Here is a 17,910-nt window from a genome sequence, read left to right on the forward strand (position 1 = left end):
GGATCTGGTTTAATATTTGATGAAATAATATTTATGACTTTACATGTTTATAACACAAAATATAATAAGTTAACTAAATCAAAACCAATAGATGAAAATAATTTATCATATTATAAAGATGATAATATAAATGGATCAAGTTATATCAAATTACCATTTAAAACTAATGCTGTTATAAATGTACAAAATGAAGATGATAAATGTTTTCTATGGTCAATAATTAGTTGCTTACATCCAGTTAAAGATAATAATCAACATACTTATAGATTAACAAATTATAAACAATTTGAAAATAATTATAAGATAGATAATTATCCTGTTAGAATTAAAAATATCCCAAAAATAGAAAGAGATAATAATCTAAAGATAAATGTATTCGATTTAATCAAATTACCAAAAAACAAAAGGCAATAAAATTGAACATTTTACATTAGAGCCTTTATATTTATCAAAAGATTATGATTCAAATGGTGTTATAGATATATTATATTATGAAAATCATTATATGTGGATAAAACAAATCGATTTATTTTTTAGAACAGAAAATAATCACAATAAGATATATCTATGTAGAAAATGTTTACATAGATTCAGTAATGAAAGTGCATAATTGAATCATAAACAATTATGTGATAATCATGATTATTGTAAATTAGTTTTATCAAATGAAAAGGGTAAAATATTAGAATTTAAAAAATTTGTTATATATGGAGATTTTGAATCATTCAATAAAGAATTAACTGATCAAGATAGAAAAGAAATATATTATAAAAGAAAGAAATTAAATTCTAATGAAAATGATGTAACTGATTATCCAGATCCTCAAATAACAAATACTATTAAAAAGATTCATCAATCAGCAGCAGCTTTTGCACAACCTTATGGAATATTTGAAATAACTGAAGTTTTAGAACATGAAAATAAAGATAAATTTGATTGGAAGAAAAGAATTCTAGATATTGCAGATGATTCAGATACTGGTTAATTTTTAGTTGTAGATTTAGAATATCCTGAATATATTGAATTTAAATCTAGAAATCTAGCATACTGCCCAGAACATAAAACTGTAACACATGAAGAATTGTCAAATTACCAAAAAAGAATTAAACCTGAAAATCGTATTCATACAGAAAAGTTAATGGTAACTCAGGAAGATAAATATAATTATGTAGTACATTATAGAATTTTAAAATTCTATTTGAATCAAGGAATGATTCTGAAACAAGAGCCCCAAGGGGCACAATGGCCAGCCTGTCAGATTTACGTTTTATAAATGATGTTATCTGTGGGTTATATTTATCAATATACACTCCCTGCTCAATGTCATTTACATAGTACAATCGTGTGTTAACACAGACAGCAGGAGCGAATGTAATATAGAAATACTAAGTTATTGTATTGTTCAACGCCCCTGGTGGCCATATACAAAAACCAATGAGCTCGAAACTCACCAAGATCATACACCATGTCATGAGCTACAACTTTCCAATTGATTGTGGTAGCAAAATATGCATAGGTACGAATGTAATATAGAAATACTAAGTTATTGTATTGTTCAACGCCCCCTGGTGGCCATAAACAAAAACCAATGAGCTTGAAACTCACCTCAATCATAGAACATGTTATGAGCTACAACTTTCCAATTAATTATGGTAGCAAAATATGCTTAAGTATCAATATGATGTGGCAAAACTTTTTTTCCACATACGAATGAGTACTGATGACCCCAAGATGGCCGCCAATTGCGTCATAATTGCCTGGTCAAAAATACCCCCTCGGATATAAAAGATCCCGTTCCAAAGAATACCCATTACAAATTGCAATGAAAAATGGCACACCATTAGAAAGCTACAGGACTCAGAATTCAGGCCAAAATTAACCTTTTTAGGGAACAAAAAAGGTCACAGGACGGCCATCTTGAGTCCGATCGACCCAATTTGTCTCATGCCGATGGGCCCTTGGGGGATTCAAATATATACGAATGATCAAGGTTATTGATAAAAGTGTCTTCAAAATTTCCCTCGAAAACTTCTAAAATGTGTAAAAAGTGCTGATTTTGGCGAACAACAATGGCTGCCAGTCGGCCATCTTGAATCTGACAGGGCCAGTTTATGGCCTGAAGATGTGTCTAGGGTAGATACACGTATAAACCAAATATCAAGAAATTACCTTGAAGCGTCTTCAAAAATGTGGAACTCTCACGAACTATCTAGATGGTTATCTCTCGACTCAATAGCTTAAAGACCCATCTCAAAACAACTTTGTTCCATGCAGCATACCATTAACTCTCGGAAAGCGAATTGGATTTAACATTTTTTTTGGCAGAATAAAATTTGATTAATTTGCAATTCGAGCACATGGCTAATTAGCATATCAAGTTCATACACTCGATTTGGGAGAAGCAATTTTTTGCGAACCTTGCGCAATTGTCAAGGATGAATTTTCTGTAGAGCAAATAAAAATTCCTCCCAAACACCAAATCAACTAAAGATTTCATAAAAATCGATCTTGAAATACGATTTTAAATCTTAAAATAAAACCCGGAAGTAAAACAATAGACGATACCGCGGGTTCACGTGAACACCTGATTTCTGTAAACGAAATGTTGGTTGAGACAAAATTGTTCAGACGGTTTTAGGTGGTAATTAGTACGGAAACGTAACGACCGTGGTCGACTTATTCGATGAAATCAGGCCTATGTGATATCCAAATTTTGACTTTAAAAAAAAATTTTGGTAGTACGAATAGTGCAATCACAGCGCCGACGGCGACAGAGCCGTGTCAGAGATCGGCGGAGTGAAAATTGCGGAGGTGGACGAACACGAAGAAGTAGGCTATTGAGCTACTTGAATCGCGAAAACTCCTGGCGCGGCCCCGACGCTTTTCGTTGATTAAGTAATACAAATATCAAGCAATGGGTTTTCACTATCTACCGCCGGTGTTTACCGGATTTCAATATCACTCCAAAATTCAAAGAAACCTCGAAATATCGAACCGCAACACTTTCGGTAGATATCAAAATTCTGCTCGCTACGATTCCGAGAATGGATTACGCTTAAATACGTGATTTGTTCGAATATGCCCTCACTTGGCAAGCAAAAGAGCCTTTTGTGTGGAAACCATGTCATTTAAATTCGCTCCATTTGTATAGTAATAGGCTCAGCCTACGGCTGGCCTAAAAAGTACATATATATATTTCATTCAGTCAATCTAAATGGTTAGAAAAATATATAGATTTTAACACCAAACAGAGAACTAAAGCTAAAACTGATTTCGAGAAAGATTTTCTCAAACTAATGAATAATGCATTCTATGGTAAGACTTGTGAAAATATCATTTTGGAGAAAAGCATATAGAAATCTTATATTTTGATACCGACAGTTACGTATTAAAGATAAAAACTAATAATATAACAGATGATTTAGAAACATTAAAACATCATTTTGATTTCAGTAACTAAATTGCTAGGAATTGCACCAGATACTGTTACAGGAAACATAGACGGTAATTCAAATATAATGCCTTTTACACACTTTTATATTTATTGCAATTTAATTGATCCTACAAAGACATTTGAAGCAACTAAAGATACAATTTGTAATTCTAGTATATTAAATATTTTACCATTAAAAAATGTTAAACAATTTGGAACACAAATAAATTTAGCTAAATGATTTAGCTGAGAGTGATTTCAAACCATGCATTCCACATTTTAATAATTTTAGATTAGAAATAAGAAATCATCATGGTTACTTAATTGATTTAAATAATTTCCCTGTAATTTATGAATTACTTATAAGATGTAAAGAGTAATTTTTCACTATATAAATGAATTTAACTGTTGGACCGAGTATATGTTATGGATTTGATTTTAAACGTGAGAAAGAAATGAAATTCAACATTAATGATGTAATAAATCATATCAAAAATATTACATTTTTTTATGAAACAACATTTGATCATGAAACAAAAATAAATAAAGAAACTTTTAATGTAGAAAAGATTACTGATTTAATTAGAGAGTCTTTAAGATTTTATGAATTAGATGAAGATTTTATTATTGATGATATTAGAAAAATTATAACTGAAATATATGAAAATCATAAAAGTAGTAATGAAATAAATGTTGAAATAATTATAACTAAGTTAACTAAATATTTTGAGATAGTAATTTTTTTTCTAAATAAATGGCGGATCAGAAGTGGATAATAAATGGGTTATATAATGGAGCATTATTATCAGTTGGAACTGTTGGTTATTCAATGGTATTAAAAAAAGTATTTAAAATGGGGAAGTATTAATGTTGATAAATTTGATATCAATGATATTTTGAAATTAACATCAACGGTAAATTTATCTAGTTTAACAATTAATTATTTAGAAAAACAAAAATATATTCCTCCTATATAAATGCAAAATTTTTTACTAAATAAATGGCATCTGCAATTATAACTATTATAGGGTCGGCCGGCAATTGTTAACGCTTTAGCATTTACTGGTGGTGGGTAATTATTTAAACATATTGATAAAAATAGTTCATTAGCAGAACAAAGAAGACATAACTTAGCATTAGAGAAATATAATAAAGCAGCGGAAGAATATAGAGAAAAGAGACAAGACTATATGGATTATATTAATAAAGAATTATATAATCAGAAAATTACACATAGAGATTTTCAATCAGTGGAAGAAGCTAGGAGTTTATATAACCCAGTTACAAATCGTGAAAAATTACATTTATATAAACCTAAATTATCAGATTATTATACTCCAAGCAGTGAACAACAGAAATATGAAATATGAAATAATTAGGATTTTAGGTGCTTATAAATTTACTAATTAGTAATTTCTTTTCTAAATAAATGGATAATAAAATTGATAATGTTGATATTATTCCATGATATAAATAAAACTAAATTAAAATCATATTTGGAAAAACAAATATTAGAATTTGAAAATGATTTAAAAATCAAAAAGAAAAAATATTTAAAAAGTAAAATCATATATTATTTTATAATTAGTAGTTCAGTTAGAATTAGTTCTGTAATAACATTTTTAGCATTATTCTCACCATTAACACCTTTAGCTATCTCAATTGGAGCTTTAGGTTTAAGTTCAAGTGTATTAACCGGCATAAGTTCAAAATTAAATATAAAAAGTTATAAAGAAAATATAAAATCTAATATAAATGAAATTAATAAATTAAAAAATACATTAGATTATATAATAAGTTTAAATTGTAATATAACAGTTGAAGAACAAGATAAATTATCAAAAGAATTAATAAATTATTAATTTTTTTAATATATAAATAAATGGTAGATAGTTTTCCAAAAGGTTTTCAATATAATAAATCAATTAAATATAATATTCCAGCAATAGATTTTAATAAAGATATTTCATATAGAAATGAAGTTTTTGAATTCATTAATTAATTTTATGTTACTGAAAGTAATAATTTTAATGCAAAGATGGAAAATATATTTCATGTATATTTGATCGATTTAAAAAAATTGAAAGATGAAAAACAATGGTTATTAAAATCTAACATGAAGTATTGGCAGAACCAATTAAATTTTGCAGTTTATTGTGCATCAACAGGGTGTGGTATAAGTTGGAATGATCATTTAAATACGTTTATATAAAAGTTTACCATTAATATTATCACTTTTTAGATTTCATACATATTTTCAAAAAAATTAATATTAAATGAATTAGAGTGCCCTTTACCAGGTTCAAAATATTTTAATGAACCAAATAATAATATTAATTTTTTTAAGTTTTATAAAATATGTAATGAATTTAATATTAATTCAAATAATGATTTTAGAGCAAAAATTGGTACAATGGGTGGATTAGGAATATTATATACTAAAGAATTTGGAAAAATAATGACAAATACAGATATAAGAACACTAAAATGGAATGAATTACCAAAATATTATAATAATATACAACAACAAAATGATAATGGATGGATTAATTTTATTTTAGAATATAGTGAAGGTTTTACTAAAGCTGGAATACAGAGAATAAATCAATCTATTAGAACTTATTTCATATGTATTCTAGGTGCACAAGTTGAAACAAGGTCACCAATAGTTGGAAATGATAACACTTCATTTGATGCGCAGAAAAAATTTAAAGTTTTATTTGAAGATTCCATTCATAATGATAAAAATAGATCAATTCCAGAAAATATAGTAAGATATCAAAATTATTTAGATAAATCACATGTAAGATTAAACTATTGAACAGGCCCTAATCTATTAATTATTTCTGATGATCTAATATTAAAGATGGGAAATATAATTGGTTATAATAATTTAATTAAGACTGCAACAATAAATAATAAGTTTGGATTAAATGATATAAATAAAAAGATTATTACTGCTCCAAAACTAATGGAAGGTGAAAAAATTAAAAAACATATTCAATCAACTGAAACTAAAACTAAGAATATTAAATTGGATATTGATTCAAAAATAAAATATTACAAAACTACAGAAAATATAAAAACTGATATTATTCAACATGAAATAATTAAAAGTAATAATGATAATAAATCCCATGAAAATACCAAATTAGCTATAACTTGTATAGGAATTGTAATTGGAGGAATATTATATTTTAGATTTTAATTTTTTTATTATATAAATGGAAGAAGATATTCAAATGGATACTTTTGGTGACACCCCTGGTATAAGTGATGAACCACAACCTGATTTTAATGAAACTAATATTGATAATGATGATGGATTAGCATATAATACTAATTTAGGTGAAGATGATTCTAGTGAGCCTATATTATATGATTATGATGAATTTAAAGATGATACTGAAAGTGAAAAATTTTATTTGAAGATTCCATTCATAATGATAAAAATAGATCAATTCCAGAAAATATAGTTAGGTATCAAAATTATTTAGATAAATCACATGTAAGATTAAGATTAAATCATTGTATTGGACCTAATTTATTAATTATTTCTGATGATTTAATATTAAAGATAATATAATATATAATAAGAAATATAATTGGTTATAATAATTTAATTAAGACTGCAACAATAAATAATTCATTTGGATTCAATAAAAAGATAAATAAAAAGATTATTACTGCTCCAAAACTAATGGAAGGAAAAAAAATTAAAAAACATATTCAATCAACTGAAACTAAAACTAAGAATATCAAATTGGATAATGATTCTAAAATAAAAGATTACAATACATCAGAAAATATAAAAAGTGATATTATTCAGCATGAAATAATTAAAACTAATAATGATAATAAGTCACATGAAAATACTAAATTAGCTATAACTTGTATAGGAATTGTAATTGGAGGAATATTATATTTTAAATTTTAATTTTTTATTATATAAATGGAAGAAGATATTCCAATGGATACTTTTGGTGACAACCCCGGTAAAAGTGATGAACCCCAACCTGATTTTAATGAAACTAATATTGATAATGATGATGGATCAGCATATAATAATAATTCAAATAATGATGAAGATGATTCTAGAGGGCCTATACTATATGATTATGATGAATTTAATCCACATATAATGATTCACATATTATATTATATCTATAACATCATTTGAATCATAATCTTTTGATCAGTATTCTTAAGGTTCTGTATAATGTTTAATATTATTACCTTTTGTTCTTGGTAATTTGACTAAATCAAATACATTTATCTTTATATTATTATCTCTTTCTATTTTTGGGATATTTTTTATTCTAACAGGATGATTATCTATCTTATAATTTTTTTCAAAAGGTTTATAATTTGATACTCTACAAATATTATCAGTTGCAGGATGTAAGCAACTAATTATTGACCATAGAAAACATTTATCATCTTCATTTTGTACATTTATAACAGCTTTAGTTTTAAATGGTAATTTGATATAACTTGATCCATTAATATTATCATTGAATTTATATGTATTTCCTTTTAATCCTTCATATTCTAAGTGGATAACTAATTTATCTCCATATTTGTTAGTAACTGAATCAATATTTGTAATTAAATATTTCTTATGAATTGTTAATTCTGTTAACTTCTTAAATTTATAATCTACAGATGTTACATTTGTAGTATCTTTTATTCTATCTAAAAATGATTTGTTGTTCTCACTGTGTACTTGTTTACTACTCTCCATTTTAATAACATATTTTTTATTAAAATTGACTTTAGAAGTTATTAGATTAATATTTTAAGAGTAATAGGGAATATGTTGTTTGTGAAGATTAAAGGTTGAGAGGTTGAGTAAAAAATGAAAAAAAAATTGGTGTGCGAGAATTCATTTTTCATTTTTTACTCACTCGACCTCTCAACCTTTGATCTAGAACAACTTATTCCCTATTACTTATTTCTCTTCTATTTTACTTTTTATTTCATTATAACATTTATCTAATTTATCATCTATATGCTGTTTAGATGTAATATGTTGTGAATGGGAATTTATATTATATATTGGTTTATCTTCAGATTTTAAAAATTTAACTTTAGAAGATATACTAATTTTAGGGTATTCAACATCTGTAATTATTCTGATAATATTTTTCATATTTTCTTAATGTCTTTTATTTTTTTCTAATGTTTTACCTTTATGAAATTTAAATTCAATTGCAGCTGGTCCAATATCACTTTTAAATGCTTCAGTTATTTCAATATCTTTTTTATTATCTAATGAATTAATATAATATCTAACATTTTCCATGTATGGTCTTTTATTGTTTAATTTATTTTTTATTCTTTTAATTGTCTTCTGTTTCTTATCATTATCTTTATCAAAATAATCTTCACCTAAAATATCATTATTCATATTTCTAATATGACTTTTAGATTTTAAATGTTGTTCATAATATCTTTTGTAACTGAATGATTCATTACATGTATAACATTTATATATTTCTTTTTCATTCTGTAATTCATCTAATTTAGTTTCTCATATATCATCGTTATATTCTAATTTCAATTTTTTCTCTAAGTGATATTTAGTTTTATTGTGTCTTGCTTTTTGAGATTTATCTATATTGATTTTACATGTCGGGCAGTAGTACTTATTTGCTGCCATTTTAATATCAAATTTTTTATTAAAATTGATTTTAACTTATTCGAAATCTATTTCATGGTGCCCTTATTCATTCTTACCTGTATATATGAAATAGAAATCACCAGAACATAATTCTTCTAAATCTTCACTTGATAATCTATGAAATCTATCTGGTAAATATGTTCTGAATTTATATTTATTTCCTTTTAATCCTTCATATTCTAAGTGGATAACTAATTTATCTCCATATTTGTTAGTAACTGTATCAATATTTGTAATTAAATATTTCTTATGAATTGTTAATTCTGTTAACTTCTTAAATTTATAATCATCTTTAATTCTATTTAAGAATTCACTGTGTATTTGTTTACTCTCCATTTTAGTAACATATTTTCTATTAAAATTGATTTTAGAAGTTATTAGATGAATATTTTAAGAGTGATAGGGAATATGTTGTTTCATATCAAAGGTTGAAGGGGCGAGTGAGTAAAAAATGAAAAATAAATTCGAGCGTGCGAGAATTTTTTTATTTTCTTGAGCTTGACCCTTCGACCTTTGGTATGAAACAACATATTCCCTATTACTGACCTTTAACTTGATTCTTACACAACATTAGATAATTCTATCATATTCAGCAATGAACTTCACTTACCTAAGAAGTCAAAATGGCGTGTACTCCTCATGCAATTCACAGGGACTTGACACAAAAGGATTTTGACCCCATTATCCTAGGTACTATATAAAACTGGTTGTTTGGGGAATACCCCAGCTGCTGAGGGTATTCCCTGGTATCCCCTCAACAACCAATCAGAGCGCAGCTTTCTCACAATGACGTCACAAGCGCGATCACGGCCTACCCGGTTGAAGAGCGGTGATTAGCTGAAAGAGCCCAAGTGATCTCCGCAGAATGAAGGTATTAATTTTTCGTATGGAACATATATTTGCGAAAGTGTACGGTACCAAAGATGAGTTTACGTGCACGGCATTTTGTGAACAAGCTATTTCTGAAAAGGTCTCCGTTGACATACAACAAAGTCAACTAGAGGTCCAGGGACACCATGCCCAACTGAAAAGTGGTTTCAAATGCTCAATCTAACAATTTCATTATTCAATGCCCCCTGCAACAAAAACCAATGACCTTGAAACTCACCATAATCACAGAACATGTCATGTTTTTTTCCGGAAAAATGGACCAGCTTTCCAGAATATTTTCCAAAAAGAAATGTTTTTCTAGGTAATTCATTTATCAACCACATATGAAGAGATACAGAATCTCGCGAAGTGGAGCCACGGACTATTATGAGCAGCAGTAGATCAATAGTGATGGGCCCTTGGGGGATACAAATACCTTCGAAAAATCAAGTTAATTGATCAAAGCATCATCAAAATTTCCCAAAAAAGTGCTGATTTTGTTGAACATCAAAGGCTGCCAGTCAGCCATCTGAGCTGAAGATTTGAAACCATTTGGGCTGAAGATGTGTCTAGGGTAGATACATGTGTAACCCAAATATCAAGACATTACATTGAAGCGTCTTCAAAACTTCCCAAAATAACTGGATTCCGTCTACGGACGAAAAGTGAACACAATAGCCCGCTGGGACTAAAGTCCCAAGTGGCCTAAAAAGCACCTCAGTAATTAAGGAGAGTTCATTTGAGATGTAGACCTACATTTAATATATAAGTCACAATTTATTTACATATATAATGTCAAATTTACTTACATTCTCATTTCTTCATAGTTAGTACAAAGTTAGTACCAAATTACAACACAAGGTATGAGTCTAGACAAGAGCCCCAAGGGGCACAATGGCCAGCCTGTCAGATTTGCTTTTTATAAATGATGTAATCTGTGGGTTATATTTATCAATATACACTCCCTGCTCAATATCATTTACATAGTAAAATCATGTGTTTACACAGACAGTAGGAACGAATGTAATATAGAAATACTAAGTTATTGTATTGTTCAACGCCCCCTGGTGGCCATAAAAAAACCAATGAGCTTGAAACTCACCTCGATCATAGAACATGTCATGAGCTACAACTTTCCAATTGATTATAGTAGCAAAATATACTTAAGTATCAATTATGATGTGGAAAAACTTTTTTTCCACCTACGAATGAGTACTGATGACCCCAAGATGGCCGCCAAGTGCGTCATAATTGCCTGGTCAAAAATACCCTCTCGGATATAAAAGATCCCTTTCCAAAGAATACCCATAACAAATTGCAATGAAACATGGCGCACCATTAGAAAGCTACAGTACTCAGAATTCAGGCCAAAATTGACATTTTTGGGAACAAAAAAGGTCACAGTACGGCCATCTTGAGTCCGATCGACTCAATTTTTCTCATGCCGATGCCCTCGGGGGATACAAATATATACGAATGATCAAGGTATTAAACATTTTTTTGCAAAATAAAATTTGATTGAATTTGCAATTCGGGCACATGGCTAATTAGCATATCAAGGTCATACACCCGATTTGGTAAAACCTTTTTTTCGCGAAACTTGCGCAATTGTCAAGGATGAATTTTCTGGAGAGCAAATAAAAATTCCTCCCAAACACCAAATCAACTAAAGATTTCATAGAAATCGATCTTGAAATACAATTTTAAATCTTAAAATAAAACCCGGAAGTAAAACAGTAGACGATACCGCGGATTCACGTGAACACCTGATTTCTGTAAACGAAATGTTGGTTGTGACAAAATTGTTCAGACGGTTTTAGGTGGTAATAAGTACGGAAACGTAACGACCATGGTCGACTTATTCGATGAAATCAGGCCTATGTGATATCCAAATTTTGACTTTTTTATTCTCCAGACCTCCCTGATATAGAAATAAAAAATTTTGGTGGTACGAAAGTGCAATCACAGCGCCGACGGGGACAGAGATCGGCGGATTGAAAATTGAGGTGGACGAACACGAAGAAGTAGGCTATTGCGCTACTTGAATCACGAAAACTCCTGGCGCGGCCCCGACGCTTTTCGTTGATTAAGTAATACAAATATCATGCAATGGGTTTTCACAATCTACCGCTGGTATTTACCGGATTTCAATATCACTCCAAAATTCAAAGAAACCTCGAAATATCGAACCGGAACACTTCCGGTAGATATCCGCGGCTGCCCAACCGTTAAACTTATTTGTTTCAATAGATATTGATAGGATCCATCATCTTCACCCGTCAAGGATTCGAACCCACTAAGCTAAAGCCATGCAAGAATCGGGTCGGGCCAATCACAGCGCTTGTAACAAACCACATTAGGCTTCTGTGGAATTTCCCAGTAAATGGGCCAATCAGCGAACACGTAGCGAACGCGGAAGTATTGTCGCGTGTTGATACATGACGTCACGCGCAAAAGCGCCAGTAATGAAAACGCGATAATCGCGATAATTCACGTGAACAGCTGCTGATATTTTCAGATAAACCAATCACAGGGAAGACACAACTTCCTGATTGGCTGATAAAAATTGAAATTTTCCCGATTTAACTTTCGTGAAAAATGCAGAAAACATTTTTATGAGACCCTATTTCAAAATTCTGCTCGCTACGATTCCGAGAATGGATTACGCTTAAATACGTGATTTGTTCGAATATGCCCTCACTTGGCAAGCAAAAGAGCCTTTTGTGTGGAAACCATGTCATTTAAATTCGCTCCATTTGTATAGTAATAGGCTCAGCCTACGGCTGGCCTAAAAATCACGATATCTGCCGGTGCTAGGTAACTACACGTAGGGTGTACCAAAATAATTTCCCTTTTTTCATCAGGTAAATCATATTGGTTATGCTTTGATTCTGACAAAAAATATATGTATGAATTAAAGCTCAGGCAAGGGAGTTCTTGTTTCCATAATCATTTCTTTACTGTAACAATGCGGGTAGCTTTGATTGGTATGGTGTAGCCTAATTGGCCCTTATTTCATTGAGGACAACAAATGACACGCGGTTACTGCCACAAACTACTGCCTCATGATTCAAAAATCTTCCTCACCTGCGTACTCATGCCCAAAGAAGAAAGAACATGATTTGGATGAGGACTCAATGGTACCAGCAGGATGGAGCTACAGCTCACACAGCCAGAGAAACAAGAAAAACATCACATCTCTGCTATCATGTTCTCTTTATAAGGATATGGATTGGCCCACTTATTCTCTTACCCATGACTTTTTATCATAGGGGTACCTGAAAGAATTTTGGCCCCAAGCACATGAAGAATAATACTGCTTGCAGAGAGATGCAGAACATTTTGCCAGAAACATTCCCTGAAGTGATGGGGAACTTGATTGGTCATATACATACTTTAATAGAACAACTTGGAGCCTACATGGGGTTTGTACAGGAATGGGTAAATCCCTGTACAAGACAATTAATAAATAACTATGGAAACAAAAACCATCCCTTGTTTTAAATTCATGTATATGGTTTTGTCAGAATCGAATCATAACAGTGTTTCTTGGATGAAAATAGGGACATTTTTGAGACACGCTGTTCATGCATGTACACCAAGTATATATATTCCGTACTGTTCTAGGTTTTTCAGAAAATATGATTCACTTGCTTTTTGTAATTTCTAGATAATTAGCATGCTGCCACGCCATGAAACATAATTATGTGAATGCGTAGCTGGACTTCAATAGATTTGCAAATTTGCAATTTTAACTAATGATTGAACAGGCTGTTTCAAAATGGCCGCTGTTGTATCTACAGAAATTTATTCTCACTTTATTGGCGATGTATGCACGGAATAAGATTGTCAAATGAGGTGTTATAGATATCAAACAAACAATAAAGCTGCTCTGGACAATGAAATGACAGGCAAGTTACTCGGGAGTAAAATCTACTCTCGGATATTTCATTGAACTAGTCACCTACTAGAGGAAATCATGTGGTCCATCATAGAAGTACGCAATAGGGGTTAAAAAATGTACAGGGAAGCATACATGGGGAGGGGGGGGGGTCGAAAATACCTGGCAGCCGGCCCCTAACGACGAAATCTTGGTGCAGTGCGTAAGCATTATCATTTTTGATGCTACACATGGTAATGGGTTCAACCCATAGCTCACTAGCACATGGCAGAACAATCAATACTGTGTTCTACATGTATGTTCTCGATAATGACGTCACTGGGAAAGCCAGTCAGTTCCAAAAGAGTAGTTACACGAAGTAATGCATGGTCGAGAGATATTGTTTTCGATAATTAAAATGGTCAATATCTAAGGAAATAACACTGTTTGCGTAAAAGTAACGCCAAAAATCTGTAATTCTTTCAAATGACAAAGTAAAAATAGATGACAATTCAAACTATTCAATTTCGCTCCATGAAACATACATACCCTCTAAGCAGTGTGATTAGTACGCACAATAGGGAGCATTAATTGATTACCCAGTACTGGAAAGCGATAAAGCAACATTACTAATAGCACTGAACGGTTGATGGTGCGAATAATACTAGTTGCTACCGCTACTACCACACTGACGATGCTTTAGAGTTTTTTTTAACCTAAAAACGACCTTCCCATTCCTGACTGTGGTTTGTGAAAATACCAGATCGTGAAACTAAAACTATCTGAATCCATAAACAAAGGCATATTTCTTTGGCCTAAGACATTTGAAAAGACAAATCAAAGCCAGGACTCTAGAGACATTGCAATATGTACTAGTTCCGATACTAAATTCGATAGCCTACTCTCAATATGTTTGTATCAAAATACAAATTATTAGCGAACTGCACGTTTACCGCACCTAGTTGAATCAAATGCTCGCTATTTGGTTTTCCAATTGAGGCTTCCCCATTAAGCACCAAAATTTCCCGTATATCCCCAAACAGCCAATCGTATTGGCTCAGACGAGGCCCCAATCAAGGGGTCATTGGAATTTTTTACACCAAAAACAGTTTTTTGAGAAGTTTCATCAAAGCCGACCATGTCATCGATGGAGGTTTCATATGTCTTAAATCGCATCAATTATACATTTTTCACACCGAATACCAATGAAACAAATGTTCGCATAAAAAAAAACTTACCCCAAAATTATATAATTGGCTCAATGCCAACTCCACTGTTGCCAACAGAGGAAAACCAAAATGAATGATACTTTGGTGGTGTAATAAACCTATGAAGGGTCTGTGACAATCAACCCCTGGCAAGTGAAGATGGCGCAATCCTTGCTAATGATAGCATCATGGAGTTCATCTGAGATGAGATCATTGCTTCTCAATTAGTGGGCAGGTGGACTTATTCAGCTAAACAAAATCCTTTTGTCTATGAACCCTACTTGAACTCTCAAAAAATTGTTAGTTAGAGAAGACTTTCATCCTGTTTTTCTGGGTCATAATCTTCAACATTTTGGAATAGCCCTGTGTATAAGCCTATCAGGAAATGTAAAATTCTTTTGGGGAATAGTCACCAAGGTTGATTTTTAAAGATGTACTGTTTCGGGAAAATTGCCCACAACAACAGGGTACATGGAGTGTACCAGATTTGGTTTTTTGATAGAAACCAGTTTTTTTCCAAATGTAATCCTTGGTACACTTTGTCGCAAGATTGCTGATCAACTGGCTGAAATAATTGAGTTAATAATAGATCCAGAATGCAGCACAAGGATGATATGCTTCTTTTGCAATTTTTTCGGTGCCCTTTTGAATAATAGCGATTTTACCGCCTGTTACAAAAGAGCAGCAGTCAGTTGCCCAAGAGTTGGGCTGGCACATCTACATCCATCTTATTGTCACACAAGTGCTACAGCGAGTCTGCCCCTGTATCTGCCCCTGGCTGAGAGGACCTAAGCGTTACATTGCGAGGTGTATCAGTGTGTATTTGAGTGTTTTAGAGAATAGATATTAATGGACAATGGAGTAACTACAATGATGTTATATCAATCAACTCGGTCAAAGCGTAAATTGTGTAGCTACAAGGCTTAAAGGGCCAATGCCATCAAAATTGTACTTTCCGCGATTTCTTAACCAAAAGAAACTTCAGTATATATATAACGACCTAAGATGTGACATATCGAAAAAAGGAGCACAAATTAGCCGTAATAGTTAGCTGAATAGTCGTCTATTTATCCTTCACTCTGTGCGTATAGTTCATATTCAACCTGCGGGTGGCGCTATTTATGATGTTAACTATGACAATCAACACAAGCACGTGTGCACGCTCTTACGCTTAGCCTATGTATAATCAATAGAATAAACACCATTTGTTCACCGTATTCACTGACCTACAGCGCTACTCACTTATATACGATTATCATGTCATATACAATGGTAGCAACACTATACAATGGTAAGAGTTTATTAATTCAAATCACTCCCAAAACAATAAAATAACGCAAGAATTGTCTAGTGAAATAATGACTGGAAGCCGCGAGCATTTGTCAGAGATGACGTCAGAAACACGCACCTGCTAAGATAAATAATAACAGTGAGCACGTGCTGAAATTGCCGAAAAGTCATATATCTCAGTAATGGCTGAACTAAAATTCAAACCAATTCCACATTTGATATTTGTGAATACGTCACATTTGACAATGAATTTTACACAATATTCTATTTTGATGGCATATGCTCTTTAACACATTCAGTACGCAAGCCATTCCGGGAAGCCAGTTAAACATGCCCAGAATATACGCACCCCATTCTCCGAAGGGGTCACTTAACGTTAAATTATTATGTCGGGACTCAAACCTTTTGCAATTGAACGCTTCCTGGTGGTAGTAAACATCTACCAGGTGGTGCTCTGGTAGATTTTATAAAATTTAAAAGTTTAATGAACTTTCGCAAGTTCTGTGGTGAAACAAAAGGAAAATGGCATCCAAATGGCGACTAAAAGTCAGTGAAGCGTAAAGATGATATTCAATTGAATTCCGACGGCGAGAATATCTCTGTTATGGACTAAGGAGAGGGAAAATCTGTTTATGAAGGTATTGATGTATACACATAGCAATAATTCTTTGATTCAATAGGTCAAGGCAGGGGGTACCTTAGGCCTAGTGACCTAGATACATATATGATAAGCAATAACGATTTCATTTGAAGTAAATAACGCAAAAATTGTTTCTCAATCTTTTCATAGACTGATTCTGAAGAAGCAGAGAATAGAATGGCAAATTTTATCATCATCTGTGCAGTCTGAGGTGCTCAGGGGTCACTCGGATGAAACATAACCCCACCAATACGATATCACTCGCGGTCGAGTTCTTTATGTCCATACCATATTCCTATGAAATGTTTCGTTCAAAAAAAGTTCTTTTGTCATCATATCATAGAAAAGAAGTGTAGTTATCTATTTCTGTATGGAATATGGCTCTATCATGAGGATTATTTTTTTCAGGCTTCAGAAATTTTCCATGGTAATTTCGAATCCAAGATGGCTGACATTGGTCATATGACCAATATGTGATATTCTAAAATGTAGCCCTGATTCATATCTCAAAATTTGGTGTATAGTTGTTTATTTAGGTTGAGTAGTTTCTGAGTAATGCTAAGTTAACTGGAGACACTAGTTTCATCCGAAAATCATCTCAGTATTATACCGTATAAAATGGCCAGTGCTGAAAGGGTTAATATCTATGCCGTAAGCCCTAAAAAGATAAAACCCCCAGTGAACCAGCTCTCTGCAGATGAGAATTGTGTTCAAGGCTGGCCTTATGGATTCAAACTTCGAACCCAAGAGGGCAGCTTTTGAATCCCAAGTTAAGTTGCAACATAACAATTGCAGCGCATAGTCCTAGTGACTTTCTTGTGCTACTAGCAAAATTGATTGAATCCAATTGCTACAAAGTCCCTGGAGTTTAGATTCAATAATGCTGGAATTCATTACTTGATTTCT

The sequence above is a fragment of the Tubulanus polymorphus genome, chromosome 4 (genome assembly GCF_964204645.1).
Source record: "Tubulanus polymorphus chromosome 4, tnTubPoly1.2, whole genome shotgun sequence".
NCBI classification, from domain to species: domain Eukaryota; kingdom Metazoa; phylum Nemertea; class Palaeonemertea; order Tubulaniformes; family Tubulanidae; genus Tubulanus; species Tubulanus polymorphus.